At 38.1% G+C, this 17920-nt stretch overlaps 1 protein-coding gene across 9 annotated transcripts in view; it reads right to left on the bottom strand.

Annotated features, from left to right (window-relative positions):
* The window catches only part of SPTLC3 (serine palmitoyltransferase long chain base subunit 3), a 398986-nt gene that overhangs the window by 122480 nt on the left and 258586 nt on the right, over nt 1–17920 (bottom strand). The window lies entirely within an intron of this gene.

The following is a 17920-nucleotide window of genomic DNA, read 5'->3' as shown; positions in this document are numbered from 1 at the left end:
CTATTCGGTAAGGTCTATTGAAAGCACCTGTTTGTGTCACCAGAGGTTTGAATCTGCACCAGTTTCTGTCTAGCTTTCAATTTTGTGCATGGATTATTTGAACATTGAGCAGCCTGTGGGCTCCACATAAAGCAGGAGGAACAAAGCGAAGGCAAAGGAAAGTCATTTCCTGGTAGCAGTAGTTCAGTGCACAGCATTCATTTGTATTACCACGGTATCTTTTTTGCTTAAGCAACAACACACCATGAAGGCAACTTACTCAGAGATTCATGAAAGGTAGCCACATGTTTGTGCAGCTTCCTCTCTCACTGCCCACTCAGTCTGCTCACTGCTCTCCATGAAACAAGCTGTTTTCTCCTTTCCTCTACAGAAGCAGTTGATATGTTGGAGGAAGTGTCAGGAATAACAAGTAATATTGCAGGGTATGTAGTAAAGCCCTACAGAATATCTAATCCTTCAAGAATTATTATTTTGGAAATACTGTAAAACGTGTTTGTTTATTGGAGTGAGGGGCACTCAGGTCCTAAGCTTCATATCAGTCAGAAACAGTCAGTATAGACAGGCTTTAATTTGCTCTGAGACTTAGTGGAAAAAAAAATATTCCTTTCATCCAGAGCACTAACATATCTATGCACAGAATATCTTTTTGCCTACTAAGTATTCATGTTAATATGATTTCATACCTGCGTAAATAGGATAGTAGATATATTTCTGTATGTGTGATTTTAAGAGCATATTTGAAGGAGACAGTTTTAGTGCATCCATTGAATAATAAAGCAAAGCCTAAATGAGGAATTAAAAAAAAAAAAAAAGCTTGATTTTAGAGTTAAGCCTTTCATGCTCCATAAATCTTCAGTGAGTGCCAAGGCTTATACAGGACTTATCTATATCTGAGCAGTAAAGATTAAGGTAGAAGATCAATACATATAATCAAAATGTGCTTCAATTTTTCCTGCCTTTCTCAAATGATAGCTAGCAAGGCCTGGAAAGGTTTGAGAATATGTGTGTAAAAATAAAACAAACTCCAGAGATACAATCTATTCAAGTAAGAGTTTAAATGTGTTATTCTTTGGTGGAAGGCACTGGAACTTTTCCAGTGTATTACTCCGCAACTTCTGGAAAAAATGACAAATAATCAAGAAGCTGATGCTGCTATTATCCCTGTCCAGATATGTGTACCAAGGAAAGCCACACAGAGCTCGCTTGAGTTGTGGAGCTGCAGCAATTCACACCCACACCAGATCCACAGCAAGCAAAGAGCTTCTTTTAGAATTTCTCTCCTATGTTTAACTGCAAGCATTCCAGAAACAACATTATTATCTTCCAGTAAGATCATTCAAATTACTTTTTTTTTTTTTTAAACAATAATTCCAAATGGATGGAATCATAGGAATGCAATGTTTCATACAGGTGTTTAGTTTGCACATCGAAGTCCATGAGGATGGCACATGAGCATACCTTATCTTCATCACCAGCCTTCTGAGCCCAACATGCACCTCCAGAGAGCACAACAGTACCAGGATGTAAAAAGCTTGGAGTGCTCCTCTTGAGCCAAGTTTTACAAGAGTATTTAAATAGATGCCAGGATTTGGGGCTCTGATGCAAGAAGCAAAACAGAGTCTTATTAAAGAGCACCATGAAAAGCTCAGTGGAAGCACAGAGCCAGGGTCACAAGAACAATGAAAAAGATCAAAATGCATTATACCAGAAGAATAAGCATTAGCAGATTAACAACCACATCACAGACCAAATACACAGCAATATCTGTAAACTTCAATGACGTTTCCTGACAAATAATGCCACCTGAACCAATACTCAACAATGGGGACGAAAGGTGGTGAGGGACAGGTTGCCATGTTGTGTTGGGACTGTCCCAGTTTATTTTCAGCAATAAAATAATAATAATAATAATAAAAATAAAAGTGCAATTAGGCTTTCGTTTAAAAGATTCCAAAGTAACAGCAATCTAATTTAAAGAAAAATCAATCAAAACAGATGCTTCAAAAATATTTGTTTCTCACATTAACAAAAGTATATTCTCAAGGTAAATCTATTCATTTATCCTTTATCACGTCGACTGAGAAATCTGACGTGAAGTAACCTGACATACATGAAGCAGTCTGTACTTTTGTGGGTGGCAAATCTGTTCACTGACAAACTTCTAGAAAATCTGTCACCCAGCAGGCTCTGGAAGTCCCAGCAAGCAGCAGGACAATCTGCTACAGAGCTGCTTGGGCTTTCGATCTAGGCTGATAATGCATATGGCTGTAATGCAGGGGGTTGTTCTCTGTTGGCAAGCAGGGGCTAAACATCTTCGTCAAAGTGGCAAGAAAGCAGGGAAGAAAACTAGAGGTCACGGAGAGTGCTGTCAAATTGGACTTATTGACAAATGACTGTTGCAAGACGTAACTACAGAGAGCTCAGAACCTCAGAAACACCATCTTCCCAATCATTATAAACTGCCTGTTTCCATGTCTGCGGTTCTGCATCTGAATACACAAAGTTTACAGTTTGATATACTGAGGATTCATTTGTGATATTACTCCAAAACTGTTGCAAGGAGCCAGGATGAATGAAAATAGGGAAGGCAAATGAACCATCTAATGCAAATAAGAATAAAGCTTTGTTATTCAAGTCATAATTCTAGTTCTGTATTCAATAACTTTTTTAGTGATCCTGGACCCAACAACGGGATAACCAGTCAAAAGCAACCAGCCAAGCCTGACTTTTCATCTGTTTTTCTTTTTATCAGTGGCACTAGTGTACAGCTTTTTAGGCAAGGTTTACCTTCTAGAACATTCATATTGGAGATCACCATGCAATAACAAGACTAACTTTACCATACCAAATCACAAGTAATTCCTCAGCTTTATTCTGGTGAGGAAATGGGTCTCAACCCACCAATACCTATTTGATATTTAAAACTCAAAGAGTCCAGACTGAGGAATAAAGAAAATCTCTAAATACAAACAAAAAAAAGCCATTTCCTGTGCAGTGAGAGCACATGGAAGGCTACAAATAAATAAAAATAAAAATCAGACACCTCAATTGGTTCCTGACCTCTCAGACATTGTTGTTCCTGTGTACACAAGATTGTTAAATCTCAGATAACACACACTCGCGTTTTACTTCCTTTACTTCACCCTCAGTGCCCAAACACTAAGGCAATCACTGCGGTTCATTTCTTTTCTAGGGCTGTTAAAAGACCAAGAACTGAGGCAATAGATAGTTTAAAAATGATTGCTATATTCTCTGAAAAATAACCTGGTTAAATGTTACTTCTTAATCAACAACAACAAAGAAAACAAAAACAACAACAGAAACAATCTAAAGAAATAAATCTTCTCTTTAGACATTTGGGTTACTTGCTTTATTTTGCTATATAAAAAAGCTACAGTTGAAATAAAGCTAAGACACAAAAATTCCAAATTAGGATATTTGGCAACATCAACAATAAAATAATAAGCATTTCATTAAATGAAACCAAATATTTCACTTGAAAAGATGCAAACATAGGAAAAAAATAGGCTTTTCAAAAGTGTCTCCTCTTTCATTTCTCCCTTCTAAAAGACCCAAATACCTTGCAAAATTTTGAATTGTATTTTTCTTTGGATAGAATTTCAATACCACAATCCCCTTAGTGCTTTCCCAATGAGTTCTATTTTCGAGGACTGCAAGCACATTACAGATGAAGCTCCCCAGGCTTCACAGGGAATAGATGAGCCTATTGCTTAAGAACCTGCAACCCAGTCTGTCTTGAAAAGCCTCACACAAATTATATTTTTTCACCACACTGGTAGCCAGAGTCCCATCCTGTTTCTACCACTGCGACATGCAACAAAGCCCATAAAGCAGGAGAAATAGTCTAAGTTAAAGGCAAATTTCTCTTTGATCTATACTGCTGGGGCCTGTTCTTCATTTGCATGGGAGCTGTTTTACAGCTGCAGCACAGAAGGTAGCAGCAGAAGCTTTGTTCGTGCAAGGGCTGCCTACCTGTGTGAAGCACCATCTGACTTCCTTTGCTCTTTTGTTATTTCAAGCTTAAACAAGATAAAGTTTCTCTCTTACCCATCTATCCCAGAAGGCTTATTGCATCATGTGTTTAGTTAAACAACTCTCCACTAATTTCTACACACACTTGTCTGGTACAGGGAAAATAGATCTTCGTTATTTTTTTAAATGGTTTTATTTAATTACAGATGCTATCTTAATAGCTCTCTCATACTACTATCTCTGACTGGGAATCTGCATGGCTCTAGAGAACTGGCAGCGACTTCCAGCTTTTCCAAGTCAGTGAATCAGATGTAACCAGAGCCACTGGTGACTGAGAATGAATGCAGAGAAAACTATTTGATGGTCTGTGTGAAATAAAGTAATTATTTGAGTCCAGTTGTAATTTGACAGATTACCAAGAAAACCATTCGATGCTTTCTTGGGCCTTTTGGGAAAAGGAGCCAGAAAATTAGCTTCTGCAAATTCTTCCACGTTGGAGCCATCTGACATGCAAGGGTGTAGCCTTTATTATCAGTAAGCTTTTTTCATGGCCAATTACGGAGATTTTTTTTTTTTCCCCAAGTTCTATCAGTCTGATATTCTGGAGTCTGCCATGGTTTTCTGCTTTAGATTGAGAAAGCTTATCTCTTTAAGGTTCATCTATTATCCAGGGGAGAGGAGGAGATGCTTCTGAATTATTCTTCAGAGCCTAACTTAGAGAATTTAGAGCACTGACTGTAGGGACTGTCTGGGTAGCATAACCCTTGCAAGGCTAAAATCTGAGACTGTAACCTTCTCCCTCGTGCCTCCTGCAACTATTCAGATAAACTGTCAATAAATACATCAGATCACTGAGTTCAGATAGAAGCCCTTTGACACGGCAGTTAGGCTCTACTCCTCAATAAATTTTAGATTCACCAAGTCCTAACTGGACATTTTACTTAGGACTTCTGGCAAAAATATTGTTTTCACCTCATGCTCCTGTTCTGATCAGCAAATATTTTTAAACCTCTCATTCTTCTCAGTGACAAAACTGGCTTTTAAACATCAACGCTGTTAAAGGACATAGCTCAGGACATTTTTCTCCATCCATAAAGGGCAGAAGTTAGTTGCAAAGCAAATCTGTGTCTGTAGTAAAATACTGTTCTCATAGATCACAATATCCTGCAGAACGGACGCACCAATTCAGCTAAAATTGAAGTGTAAAACCAGGACGAATGGAACATAAGTACATTCTTTAGATTTCTATATTCCTTACTCCCCATTCTCTCATTAATTCCTACTGAGAAAAAGTAACCAGCAAGGAACTTTGTTTCTTCATAATTACTTCGCCAAGCTCTCAGTTACGTACCAATATAGGGATATTTAGGTTGTTTTCCTTGTGGGATTTGTAATGAACTGTAACAAACTAATGAGGTTGTCAAAAACCACAACAAAACTGTTCTACAATTTATGTGAGCAGCATAGCGTGTAATGTATCTTTTTATATATTTTGAATAGGTTCAGCTTTTCTCAGCATTATGCTAAGAAGAAAAGGTAAGAACATCTTCACTTAATATCATGCAAGGAAAAAAGCAGAAATGAGATGAAAGATTTCCCAGGGAATGAAAAGATGCAGAAAGAAACCAAGTTGCCCAATTTTGTCCATGACAACAGAAGGAGGAAGGAGGAAACAGTACACAGCTAATATCCAGTTACTGAGCACTTCCCTGGCTTTATGACAAACTTTTTTTTCCCTGCTTCACATTTTTTGGAGATCTGAGGTTGGCTTCAACTTCATTTACAGTTTACAGCATTCATGTGGAATTTGGAAATTCAGACTTGCTGAAGAGAAATAAAAATCCCAAACTCCTGTTACTTCACTTAAGGGCAGAGGATGCAGGATTACCTTCTGAGCAACAGCACCAGTTGATTTTCTGCTTTTTTCCCTTCCTGACATTCAATGCTAAATTGGCAGTAAGCTTTATTAACTTCCAAAGCTTTCAAATATTGGAAGCAGCTGTCTGAAATCCATGGTAGGCCCCAATCCCATAAAAGAATTTAATGCTGTATAATAATCCACAAATTAGTAGGTATAATGTATCATCTTCTATTATAGCTGTCATTTCTGAAGGGTGCTGTTTCAGTGCCAAAAGGCAGTCAGAACGTACAGGAGAGTGCACACCACAGAACCTTCCAATGGAACAGCTCTGAAAGCATGGGCAACTCTTTCTGCAAGGGTTAGGCTTGGAGATTCTGCCTGAGCAATGGAAAATAAAAGCAGCAGAAGGGCAGCTGCTTGATCAAGGGGTTAATCTAATGACTAGGAACAAAGTAGGATAGGTGGGAAATCACATCAGGTAGTATTATATTGAAAATTAGAATGCAATTAGACATTAACAGGTAAAAATTAGCATGGATCAGGGCACTGTGCAATTACTTAAGCAAACAGAATCCAAACTTCTTCTGATAACAGAGTGAACAAAATACGTGCCTTGCAACTCTGCCATGGAAGGATATCTGATAACAAAATTATTACATGCCAAGGTATTCACACCTCACAGCTCTCTCTGTCTGCACAACCTGAAATGTGGAGGGGAAGGACCTCTGGTCAAATGTGAGTTCTAGCTTTCTGAAACTGTCTGCTTCCTGGAAGACTAGATGTAAAGCATACAGGCGATGGACAGAAGTTATCCACAGCTTACCCAAGGATCCTTAGGGTAGCATATGGCAAAATACTCTGAGAGCAAAGGGATCAGGTGAATGGAAACCAGTTCTGAAAACAGGCTGGAAGCGGCCCAAGGAAAAGAAGGCGGAGCTGCAGCAACACTTGGCCTAGACACCTCAACAGTGTGATTCACAAGTGAAGACAGCTTGGGACTCATTCCTACCTCCCTTCCTTCTCTCAAGACTTTTTCTGCTCCTAAGCTCAGCTGCTGCAGCTCACAGCTCTGCTGTCAGGTAAAAAGTACTGATTTTCTCTCTCTGAATGTACCAGATGATGATGCAAGCAGTTCAGCAGTTGCCACCACAAGTAACTGAGTCATCCCAGCAAGGCAAGCAGCTAAGGGTTAGAGGCCCCAAAAATTGCTAAAACACCAGCAACCCCTGCTTGCAAACAGAGTACACCAGATTAGATGCACTGAATTTAGTGGGGGACAGAAATACAAAGCACCAAATGGCACAGCTTACTCCAATACCCAGCTGCACCTCAAAACTAAGTTTGGATCTGAGAATTTATCTCAGGCCCCCAGTGCCTTGGAGGTTTTGTCAGCACCAGGCTGCAGCCAGAAACTAGCTGAGAGGAAAGGTAGCCAGGACTGTCACTGGGGCTATGCACCTCAAGTTGCCCAGCATACAGCTCAGAAGAGGAAGGGGAATTGGAGATCTGTTGTTTCCCTTACACGACAACAATCTTCATTGCAATTTATTTCCATGCATACAAACAACAGTGTCAGTTATTCACAGCAAAAAGGCAGACAGAGGAAAGGATAACCACTTTCTAACTACAGGGTTTCAGAGTGCCAAACAGAAACCTTGTAGAATGAATACTATTCACAAGGAGAGAAAGAGCCAGCAATGCAGGAGTAGGTTCAGGTTCCCACCCACTGAAATAAAGAGTCCATAGAAATGACAGGAATAGGGAATGTTGGAAAAGAGAAGTCACCAGGCAATCCCTGACTGCTTCTGTGTGGCCTCTGTAAAGTATCCACTTCCTGTCTGGAAGAAGTAGATTGAATTTCTTAGGCAGTGGAGAGCAGAGGGAAGACAGAATAAAAGATTAAGAAATTAAGAGTCTAACAGTCCATAAGGCAAAAGAAATGAGATGCTATCTGCTGCTTTTCACAGCATACGTGTATAAGGTCAAATTCTGAAGCAAAGTGTGTGCTAATGGGTGTTTCTGCCTGTACATATAAAAAACCTTGAATATACCATTCTACCTCATATAGATGTGCTATTTACCTCATTTTGAGCATCAAGATGCACACTGTGCATCACCATGACTCACGTGCTGCAAGAGTTCTGCTTTATCCTGATTGTCTTTAGTGGAGCAGAGGCTCCAAAGCAGGAGAGAGTAATTTATATTCAGATTCAGGCATCACTTCAGGCTATTCACATCCCCTTTGTGTTTTTTTTTTTTTTTTTTTTTTGTTTGGTTTTTTTTTTTTTTTTAAACATAGCTTAATATTTTATTGCTTAAGAACCTGTTTGTGCTACATCTTACTGCCACCAGTTATATGCTATTCCAAGAAAAAAAGACATCGTGGAATTTTCTTGGCTTTTGCTGCAAAGAGAGAGCATTATATTTATAGCAGAGTGTTTCAAGTGGCAGCTACAAGAGCTCAATGGCCAACAGGCTTCTGTTCCAGAAGCAGCAATTCCCTAACCCATGTTTTGAAAAAGCCATTGCTTGCAGAAACAGCTAGTTCTTGCACTGATTTTAAACACTACCACTTATTTCATATCTTGACGCTAACAGGCCTTTTTAGTGAAATTTTTTTGTCTGTTTCTTTTTGTTTCTTGCCTTATATTGCAAGGTTTGGAAATAGTTATTAGAGAAATAAGGAATGCTATATATTTAAAAAAAAAAAAAAAAGAAAACACTTCCAATTTCCTGTAATGATCATGGGAGCAGTAAGGTAAGGCAGCTGAGTTTTAGCTTGTCTTAAGGATTATTATGAGCATTGGGAAAAAATGGATTCATCTTCATTGCATTTTATTATGCTAGTGGTAATGCCAACTGCATCACCTAATGACCCCTTGTACTAGTAGGAGGGAAGTGAGCACTTCCAGAGGAGAATTTATCCTACACTAAGGTGGAATACATCTTTCTCTGGAAATGCTTGCATCTCTGTGAGTATCAGTTTAAACAAGCTTCTGACTTCAGGGTTGCTATAATTAGATAAAGTGAACATCACACTCTTTTTACACTCCTCGAATGAACCATGCTTTGCAGGAAAATTAGCAACCACAGCTGTTTGAAGCACTGATACAGCCTCAGATCACTGTTACAACCACTGGTCATCTCAGACTTTGCATAAGGTAATTTCTCAAGTGACAGTAAATTAACTTAATTTAAAATAAATATTCAGTGAGTTACAGAATCTAGCGAGCATGGAATAAAAAAAACCTTGTAAAACACGCTTGTAAAATGCTTGTTATTTTTTATGGTTCATCCAATGCTCTATAAGCTATTTAAAATATCTTCAAAGTGCATACAAACTCCACCTGGTGATCCATGCTTCTGAAGATTCATATGAGGGATTACTCAAAGTACGAACATGAACACTTTCACTGTAGCCAAAACAATTTGGTGCAGCAGCATTATCTGGCATGGATGTTATCATTAATTCCTTAGCAAAATACTCATCTAATACAAGATAGGGTGAGGGAAAGCTGAAGCATGCACACGTTCTGCAGACAGATGTCCCCCATAGTAGCATAGATCCTGAGAGGCTGTGTTAGTAAGCATCACTTTTGCTATTTCATAAGAAAGCGAGGAATACTTTCTGTGTAGACGCTTTGGAAATGTGCCTGACTGAAACTCAAGAAGACCAACTAATGTCCCAGCAGAGAAAAAATTAAATGAGAACAGATGGACTAATTCAGCATTTTCAAGCAGTGAAATCCAAATGTGAAAGAAACCTGGCCGACTACAGATGACAAGGCCTGTCTCAGTTCAGCGTTCAAGCACTAACAGCAGGCTCTTGATTTTTTTATTTTTATTTTCCTCCATCAAATTAATCTTCTTGAGGAGGCTGGCATTTCAGTGGGTTTGAAACTTCCCTCTCCAGGGGCTTCAGATTCAAATCAAAATTCTATGTACCACTCACTAGACTTGTTGCTCTCAGTCTGTTCAAGAAAATTCAAGCAACATGCACAGTTTGTTATTTACATGTGCCAATATTATCTGCTGGGAAAAGGTCAGGGTAGAAGAAAAAGTTTTTGTAAGTCAGCCTTGAAGTGCCTTTCCAGAGAGTGCCCTTCCCTTCCACATTGCTAGCCTCTAGCACAAGCTGATTATCCACTATTTATTGAATGCTGCGTTTGGATCTTAACTAAACATAACTGAGTATAAAACAAAGAAGAAAAAATAGCCACCAAACTCAAACTCGCTTGCCAAAGACACTCCCCCCCTCCCCCCTCCCAAACACATCATCTATCTGTAGTCTACCAGTACATACAAGATGATGTTTTCTTGCAATACTGGACAACTTCAGCATTCAAATCAGTATTTTTTTTAGTTGGAAAGAGAAAGTGTCTGGGGAACCTGAAGCACCTTGCAATTAGAAGAGTAAAAATGTTAAAAAAAAATAAAAAATAGATCATATACTCTGAAGTGTTTTGATTTGTAGAGTCAGGAACTTCTTATTTAAAACTGCAGTAGGTTTTCTGATAGAACACACGGTTTTAGTCATCCTCACATAACATTCTTTCTGTTAACTTCTTAACTTTCTGTTCCCTTCAAAATGCAAAGTGCTGCACATTTTGAGTAAGAACTTTTTCTTTCTTTTGCTGTCAACACTGTCAGTAAACTAAAACTAAGTTATTTCCACAACAGGCTTTTTGATCAAGGCCAGGTATGCAGTGTAGGAACGGAAGGCAGTATAGATAGCAACATTTTCAGCATGTGGTGGAACCCATAATTAAACTGAGATTATTTGACTTCCATCAATTGTCATGGGGCATACTGTCTTAATAAAGGTAAACAACGCTTCTTTTGCCTGACCTCTTCATGTAATTCCTTTTGCCATTATTGACCATTTCCATATGTCTAAGAAGAAAAAGGGTCCATATTTGTCAATCTATAATATAATGTTCATTATTTCTATCACTAATGATACACACGGTTTAGTTTGGATTATTTACATAGACAAAACTTTGTCTCTGCACAGACTCCTTCCCTCACAACTCCTGCAATGCCAACTCCCAGTTGCCAATGTAATGCCTTTAAAATATAAGAAAATGCAAAGAACACCAAAAATAAAAAACAACCCCCCAAACTTCATATATCTGACTTAAGATATTTTACATTTAGATCTGTTTTCAAGACAACTGACGTAAATGAAAACCAGGTACAAAGATCTGCTACTTATATGAACAATCTTCAAACTCCTGTCACTCTGCTCTTCCTATTGCAAACTACCCTAAGTTACTAGAGCCTATGCTATTGCACTTTGCTTGCAGGGCAAGCTCCTTCCTCAAATACCCTTTACAGCAGAGAAGGATTCCCTCATGCAGGGAGACTATTCTTCTCCAGAGAAGCTGCACGTTGGCTCTTAGATCAATTCTGTCATATTCTTAGAGTTTAGCTATAACACAGACTTCTGGAACTCCAATTCTGCCTAAATTATGAAGAGAAAAAGCCCTGCAGAAGCATTACCAAGATTTGCTTCTTCCCCTGCCAAATTTCTTTCCACCTTAGCTGATTAACTGTTCATGGCAGAGGTGAATGAAAGAACAGAGGAAAATGGACTGACTCCTTCTTCGTATTAATCTCTGAAGAAGAGACACGAAATGAGACTGACTGGCCAAAGTAAATTTTGACTTAACTTTCATGAACAGTAATATATATGGTTTCAGCAGCCTTTCAGTTCTATTGATTCAGATCTGCTTATCTTTATTTCCTCTCCTTATGACTTGCACAAGAAAACTGCGTCTGCTGACAAAAGTTCTGTTTATCTTTAATAAAAAATTAATAATTAGAGAAGGAAAATGGGAAAAATTAATCCCTTCCTTTGTTGGAGCTCTTCATTAATTATGTTTGTTTATGTTAATTTTGATTATACAGCAATGACTGTAGTTGCAAGATAAATTTTCTTTGCAGGCAGGCTAGTAAATACAATTATAAAGCTCTACAGAAAGGGGAGAACTACATCCGTCTTAAGGTAGAGTGACTTCAAATGCTTTGTTCAGACAGATGTCCTCAGCTTTCACTAAAATTCACTTCCACACACACCAAAAAAAAAAAAAAAAAAAAATCAACACATCATTTGAGATATCATATCACTCACTAAATTTAATGGAAAGGTGATACATTTCCATTGCAGTCATCCATGTGTTTCTTTAGAAGCACAAGGGAAAAAGAGATCTGTAGGAAAATCAGGTATGTATTGACTTTTTTCTACAAAAGAACTGAAGAGAAAGCAGTTGCCAGTTTTCTCATGCTCTTCTGATTATTTTACAGCTTTCTGTCCCATACCTTACAAATTAAAGAACTCCTGAAAACTAAAAAAGACAGGAGATACAGTCACCTATGTATATGCACTGAGATAACTTACACCAGATCTGTCATTAATTTATGATTAGGTAACTGAGAGGTTAAAAGACTAACACAAGCAACATAAAATAATGTTCACTGTCAAGCAGAACAGCTCAGAAAAGAAACAAAGGAGCCAAACTCGAAGGCCACCTACTTTGGTATAAAGGACATTTAGCTAGGATAAAATAGTGTCATTTTATAACTTAGGGTCAGGCTGTGAACTGTTACCTGTTCTTAGTCTCTGTGTTATAGTACTTAAACCACTGATTATTGATTTTTGAAGAGTTTGGCAGTATTGGTGAGATAAGCTTACCTGACAAACTGTTTTGTGTTTGAAGCGCAAGTGGGTAGGCTTCTGTTGTAAGAGATTATTTGAAAAAAGCAATTAGTGCTTCCATTTAAACGCAAAAGGAGAAGAAATCTTGTTTTCCTAACACAAGGGAGAAAACACTTAAAGTGATAAGCAAAACTAAAATTTGAAATATTAGATTAAATATCAGTTTTAAATGGAAAAATGTTGCAATTCTAAGCTGAAAAAGCCAGCTTAGATAAAAGAAACACTAACCATTAGTGTGAAAACAAAAAAAGAAGAAAAAGTATAATAAGAACCATTTTGACTTTTTCCATACTGTTTTTAGTTTTCCTTCCTTCCCTAAAATGAACAGGCCAGCAGAATAACAATTACATTCACTAAAAGCACTGCTGCCACCAGATCAGTCACTTAGTTTTGAGTCACCTGGCACCTTTCACTGGGCTGTACAGAAACTCCTGCTGGTTGGAACATGCCAGCTACGTTCCTTCAGATATTTACATTTTCATTAAGAACATATTATATCAGCATTACTACAGATATGTTTTCAACTGTAATGCTAACAAAGTGGTTAGCAATAAATCCGTAGAGTAATAAAATACAAGGAAGATAAAATTGGAAGGCTCACAAATAGTAGATTACAATCAGTAACAGCACAATCAAACATCACTGTGCTCCTGATTTCAAACAGCCCTATTCTAGCTGTGCTCATTACTCACTATTCATCAGTGGTTCCCTTCTTTCACTGAAGATTTTAGGGACTGACATTCTTGTGCTGTTATTTAGAACATCAATAAGAAGTGTGAGGGAGAAGTGTTAAACCAAAATCCATTTAGATGATGCATTTCTTCCTACAAAGTGTATCTTTAACACGCTGTCAAAAATAGCAACACAAAAAAAGTTTTCAGAATTCCACCATTTTTTATCATTGAATCTGCTGTTCATCTCTACGTCATGATCGCTGATCTTCAGTATTGATTCCAAAGTACACTGCATCGCCGCTACATGTATGTGAAGCATAGTGGTAGAAACTACCCGCAAGAGTGCTTTGGTTCAGATTCATGAAGGGCACACAAGCTCAGGAAGAACTCAAGCTCAGTGTCTAATAACACAGTACAAAGCACAGGGAAACTTTAATGGCTAAAACCAAATTGATAAGACAGTGCATTCAAGAAAGAAGTTACAAGTGTCTGCTCGAGTCACCTAACGGAAAAATGTGAACAGTTAAAATTCAGTGAAACGTTTCTCCCGTTCCCCTGAAGCAGATGTGCTTATGTTTAACCTGAAATAAATAACTGTTTTGGACCAGGCTCCACAGATCCTTTTTCATCATTAAGTTTTTAGAGACCAATGCTGTGTTTATTCCAACTCCTTCCATCTCCACACCTGAAGGTGACTCCAGATCACCTTGTTCAGTGAGGCAATACCCTCTGTACTAAAAAAATGTAGGCTTGAATCTCTCTCATCCGAAGAGTTTACTGATCCAGGCCTCCCGCTTCACGACTGCCAAACTGACTGATCTTATATTACAGATCTCATGTTAGCAGCCCTTTATCTCCTTTTCTATGTATTGTCTGATCCATATGAGTATTAACAGAACAAGCAAGGGAGCTCTAAATATTGATGTGAACTAGCTGATCAGAAGCCAAACTACAGCTCTTAAGGAATCCTAAAATTGTGGACAAGAGCTAATGAAGTAACCTAACAGCAAACAAGAAACCCTGAATGTTCCAACTAGCTCTTAAATGGGGATATCATGACCTGTTACAGTCTAGAAAAGGAAAGGCTACGTGACAGCAGATCTTTAATTAAAATTAGGGACAACCATTTCATTAAAAGCATCCTGCTGCAGCTCAGATTCACTTGAAGACCTTTCAGAAGTGATTCCATAATACATTCACTAGAACACCTGTTAGAGAAGGTGTTACTTATTAATCATGCAGTAAGCCAAGAATTAAGACTGGGGTTTGTTGAACAGAAGATCCAAATATTAAATTTCACCAGAACCACACTGAGTTCTGGTAAAGAATTCATCAGTGCTTACTGTTCATTTCTGGAGACCAAACAGTCGATGTCAGCCATTAAGGTGGTAGTGTGGCGACAATAACATGAAACACAAGATATGTCCAGGATCACCACACACAGCTGCCACATCACAGAACAGTGTCTCAGCCAGCTCATCCACACAGATCATCACATTATGATCAGGGAACTACGTACAGAGCTAAATAGTAGTTTCAGTGTGTTGGAAATGATGGTGGCAATGTCAGAATGTCACTGAGTTTGCGTGAGGCGAGTCCCATAAATGATCACACAAATAGAAAGATTACCATTATTTTGGCAGCAATTATTTTTGCAGGTAGGCAGGGCTTAGACTGTAAATTGAAGGCCTTAGATAAGACAAATTTTAAGCTTATCTTTACAGCTGAAGCTTCAATATCCTTTTTACCCTTCCTTCTCAAAGTTAGGCACTGGCTTAAATATGTTCCTGAATCAGGAAGTGATGGAACAAGTGACTCATTTAACTCAAGAGAACCCACAGTAGAATCAGAATTGAAAACTACTTTCATAAGTTGTCGGACTGTGACTCAGTGACAAATTTATCTTTTCCCTGTGCAACAGGGAAGCATTTGATGCTTATCTGATTTAACACAAGCCATGCTAAATACTGTATCTAAAATAGAACATTTAAATGGTGGATGAGGAACAGAAAATAGAGAAAAAGGCTAGGAGAAAGAAGAATTAGGGATGACATTTTATGTCTTTTAAAAGCCTGACCTTTTGAAAATATCACTGTGTACATTTTAAATATTAATAAAGGCACTAGCTGTTAGGAGGCACAGGGCTGTTGTGGTGAGGTGACCTTTTATTGAAGTAAAAGAAAATTGACAGTTTTATTAGCCATAGAATACTGCAAATAAAAGCTACAGGGGAAAAAAAAAAAGTAAAAAAAGCTGTCATTCTAATTAGCTACATTCTGTAAATTAGTCTGAGGATGGTCATGTCTAAATATTGCTGCTGGTCCCCCTGTATCTCAGCCCAGACTTTCCAAACAGATTCAGCAAGACAAAACAGCATTTCCCACTTCATTTCTTTAAAGATACATCGTTGTCAGTGGGGAGAAAAAAAAAAAACAACAACAAAAAAAAAACAACCAAGAATAATGGGACAAAAACATGACAATGAGATCTTCATGGTTGTCACCTTGCGTGTGCTACTACAGGCAGCCTTCCAGCAGAAATTCTCAGGAATAATTAACATTAAAAAAATCCCTCTTGAAATGACTTAGATTTATGCAGACTAAAACTTTGGTGCTACATGATTAGGAAAGAAAGAAAGAACTCCTTTTCAGGTTCATCCCAAACCACTTGTTTTTCAATAGAACCAAAACAGAAGAGTTGACTTCTTGTACTCATTTTCGCTGGTGATAATCACAAGGGTACAGCTGTCTGTGATTCAAGGCCAGATGATAAAGCACAGCTGTGTGACCTTGACTGAAGCTTGTAAGAAAATTATTAAGTTGTGAAAATGAGCTGTGAAAAACAAATGGAGACAGTCACCCAAGATAAGAAAGGTAAAATTGTAGGCAAATGTGGGATTCCTCAGATAGAACACTTAGCAGCTCAAGGACCTGAGAGAAAAAGCCATCAATATGAAAGTGTATAAAGGCCTGCAGAAAAGAAAATGAGACTCTTAAGTTAACAACACTTCATCAAGATCTGTTCCAAAAAGAGGATGATCCAACAGAAGTATTTCCTTGCCCATCCCACTGATGACAACCTAGGCATTTCCTTTTATCTATCAGCTGTACAACCTCCAGCATTGCTTCCAGGCAGAGGTCACAAGTTATGAAGGAATTAATTCAGATTCTACAACCCCTAGTAGAAATGAAGAAACAGGAGAAAAATAATCCTTCCTCATCCGTTAGATACCTTTCACTGACAAACAACATGCAGTTAACATTTTCACATTTCACCACCATTTTCTTAATAAGACCTTACATGCATTTCAGCTCCAGTGTGTTTTTTCATTATTTTATAGTGCACACCATAGAAAAAGCCATGTTTACCAACTAGATTTGGTATTGGACTTATTAAAAGGGCAAAATCTGCCCTTCCTTATGTCACTGTCTGCATAAATGTGGCATTTCAATACACAGGATTTAGAGTTGACGCGCACCCACGTAAAGCCGGCTCTTGAACACTGTTCCACCAAGGCTATCAGAAGTGATGAGTTCTCAGAAATGGTGTCTGGCACTGGATTCATTCTTGAGGGAAACAAGTCAGCCTTCATCTCTTTCACAATGCCAAACAGCTTAGGGCAGCATTGCCTACATAAGCAATGGGGGATAGTTAACCTGCAAATCCTGCGCTTGACCACTACTCAAATGCACTGCACGCATACAAGTAAAAGGAAAACATCAACTTTTTTTTTAAAGCAATTTTCTGAAGTATAATTTATTTTCTATTCTCAGGTTTGTTTTTTTAAGATTTTATTACATTCTTTGGCAGGCTAGAACATCAGGCTATGTTTGTTCAGAAAAGCAAGCAGGAAAGTTAAGCCTCAAACAAGTATCTCTTCTGTATGCCACAGTTTAATCAGTTCATTCACATAGGGATGTGAATGTGAGATTAAGTACAAGCTAAAAATATGACCAGGAAGCCACGAATAAATTAAGTGGGAGGGAAAAGACAGTGAAACAGTTGTAAGCAGATTTATAAATGTTACCTGAAAAACAATGCAGGTCAGCTGTGTGTATTTATCTATTTTTAAGTGCCTAAAGTATTTTAGACATAAGAAAAACAAAGACACAGAAAGTGCACACGTTTACCCTCTTAGTATTTGGTTTGACTTAAAAGGTACCTATTTCCATCCTTTCACTTTTGTCTCTGTACTGACAGAGTTTAAGATGCCTTGAGGGGACCATTATTTCACAATAAGGTGCAACAGTCGGAAGGGCAAATAACATCAATGATGAAGCTGAGAACACAATGCATCTAAAGCGTGCAGCTGAAGGACGAAAGACTTGGCAAGCACCACTGAACACCGCACACAAAAGGTCACAGCCCTTTTTGGTGTCTGATTAAACAAGAGTTAATGACTGCAACAATACCTACTGATGTCAATGGAAGTAGTTCTCTGACCTCAGTAGATTTTTAGGCTAGACATATGCTGCACACACACACCACTTAACTATCCAGAATCTGAAGGTTATAAACATTCCCCTTTCTTTTTGCAGGGAGGGGGGAAGAATCTATCATAGTACTTAGATATCTGATAAAACAAAAGCTGTTTTTATTATTAAAAAAGACTGCCAGCTAGTAGTTAATACATCATTCTGTGGTGGAATAGCTGTACTTCAGCTGAATGAGATC

This window comes from Lagopus muta, chromosome 2 (assembly GCF_023343835.1).
Source record: "Lagopus muta isolate bLagMut1 chromosome 2, bLagMut1 primary, whole genome shotgun sequence".
In the NCBI taxonomy this organism is placed as follows: Eukaryota; Metazoa; Chordata; class Aves; order Galliformes; family Phasianidae; genus Lagopus; species Lagopus muta.
Note: the sequence above shows the minus strand (reverse complement) of the source record. Positions and strands in the feature narration are given on the sequence as shown.